The following is a 2844-nucleotide window of genomic DNA, read 5'->3' as shown; positions in this document are numbered from 1 at the left end:
ACCACTACCCAAAACTTCTTGAGACTTTCTAGAATGATAAGTAACTCAATGATAAGGCTAAACATACAAACTTGAATAAAAAACTTGACCTAACAAGGCTTAACGATGACATTCATTTCGTTAAACATATGGTGAACATGTAAGCTATAGTTCATGAATGTGTATATGAACATAGGATTCTGAAACTTACATTAGATTAATCAATGTCTAATTCCCTCTCATAATAGTTGTAATAACATTTGTTAGCCCATGCATTCATTAACGAGTCATCAATTAATCAAAACATAACAAGAGCCATAACTAGATTATGTTATGGAATAATGCTTATAACCAACATATAACCAGAATATTAACCATGATAGAACAACTATCAAAGCTGTGTAATAAAAAGTACAAGTACTCATATAATACAATAGGAAAATAACTCTTACTAACATATGAAAAATACAACAAATTTAGGGATTTCCACATACCACCCAGCCATAGATTGGGCCGATCCAAATCTCTCTTTCAGCCAAATCACCCCCGTGCCATATTCCAAGCATGAATGTGTGAACTCAACACATAAACAACCAGGGATTCCTGGAGATTAAACCACCTCCATGCTTAGGCTACCATGATTCTGCCAAAATCAGTCAAGAGATCACAATGCCCAAAACAATCTTGGATACCTTAGAGTTTCTTCACCAATACCTTGAGGAATTTTCCTGTCTCCACCCACCTGTCAAGGGCTTCCCGGAGATTAAACCACCTCCTCCTCAACCCTTGAGAATTTTCTTGAGACCACCTCACCCGATTCTGAAACCTTTTGGAAATCCAAAGCTCAACTAGAAAATAATCTCACCACAACATGGCTATCTAGAAATGGGAAGGAAAGGTTGAAACCATTGTCACACTCAACAAAATCCATGTTAATGAAAACAAATGAACCAAATACACAAATGCATGTACCATGCATTCACAAACTAGCTAGGAAATGACACATGCAACATGTTACCTGCAAAGTCCTCATTCTGCAGCTGCTTGATCCAAAATTCCTTTCTTGTCCTTTGCTTTCCTTGTATTTCCTTTTTCATTGTTTGTTTGATTTCTTTCTTTCTCCTATTGGTGCTCTTCTTTCTCTAAAACTAATTCTAAAGTCAAACTGAAAAAATACTAAACCAACAAAAACCATGAACTGATCCTCATAAGCCTTTTTATCATTGAGGTCTCTATTTTCTTCATTTTTCCTTCATTTTCTTTCAATTTTCTTCTTATGAAATTATGTGACCTTTCATCTCCCTTTTCTCCTATTTTCTTTTATTTTCATAAATAAAATGTCAATTAATGCCTCTTTGCTTTTGCCAATTCTTTACCAATTTCGTTAGCCATAACAAACTGAAAATGACACCCACTAGGACGTTCTACCCAACATTCAACTTGGAATACGTGTCCCGTGACCTTGGTCTTATTTTGCATTTATTAACTTTATTAAATGAACTTTTAACCCGAGGTTGTTACATTTCCTAAAACACATGTGCATTCTTTCCAATTCACATTTGAAGGAGTGACAATTCTAACATATGTTATTGTTAAGTTAGTTGCTTCACATATATATGTATGCGATGACAAACCCATTGGTTTGAGCTGCAAATACAATGAAACTTCCATTTTTTAATACCTCTCTATATCTTTATTTTGATGTAATTTTCTATAGATTAAACAATTTCATTGTTAATGAAACTATAAACACATATAGAGTTGGCTATGCATATTTTAAATATATAATTAAAAATAAAATGTTTCAATTTTTAATATATTTTTGTCTTGACATATATCGAAATATTAGAATACATGGTCGTCTTTTATTTCTACTATATTTTTTTTACCTTAACTATTTTTAAAATATAAGTTATATGGTGCACTAGTACATTCTAGGATCGACAATTAAAAAGGGTAAAAGAAAAAAATGATAATGTTGAGACCATTTTACACAACATTAATGGAAGGAATTGCAATTTCAACCATATAATGACTTTCATACCTTAAAAATTTGTATACTTTTAACATTATAGAAAACCTCGAATTTCAAAATGGCATACATAATTTTTGTAGATAAAAATTATATATTCTTAAAACTTATTCATTTTTCTACATTTTCCTAATTCATTGTGTAAATACTTTGAATAATCCACCTAAGCTAGTGGATTATTACTTTTCCATTTTTCATTACCACTAACATGTAATGATAGATCATCATTAGTTTTCACCTACTTAACCGGTGGAACACTCCAAGAATTCAATCACTAATATTATAGCTAGCCTCATCCTCTTTTAATGATGAGAAAATTTTCCCACACACAAAGGGTTGTTCTCATAAAATGTCCCCCATGCTAACTTAGAGAGCATATTATGCCAAAAGACATGTCTATTTTTTAATAGGACCAGGAGAATTTTAATTTAATTATCAACAATTATGAGATGGATGATAGGGATTTAACCTCCATCTAATATTCTAAAATATTCTTAATAGTGTACACAAATCAAGACACATTTATTTACAAAGTAGTTTTGTTTTTTTTTTTTCATTTTAATTAATTTCATTAATTTAAAAAATATTTATGTGAAAATTGTGATATGAAATGAGTTATGGTTTTTTTGGCACTTGATATTGATAAGCCTTGTTATTGACTGCCCATAGTATTGTAACAAATCCTATTTACAAATTAAGAATCTCCATAGTTAAGGACCTTGTTACATTTTTTAAAAATATATATATGCTTAACTTATATGTTAATCTTTTTATTAATAACTATTATTGTTATTTTGAATAAAGTTATAATTTACTTAATTCTTATGATTTTA

The sequence above is a fragment of the Pinus tabuliformis genome, chromosome Q (assembly GCF_031772625.1).
Source record: "Pinus tabuliformis cultivar Carrire ecotype Pingquan chromosome Q, CPIR1, whole genome shotgun sequence".
Classification (NCBI taxonomy): Eukaryota; Viridiplantae; Streptophyta; class Pinopsida; order Pinales; family Pinaceae; genus Pinus; species Pinus tabuliformis.
This window is presented reverse-complemented; position numbering follows the sequence as displayed.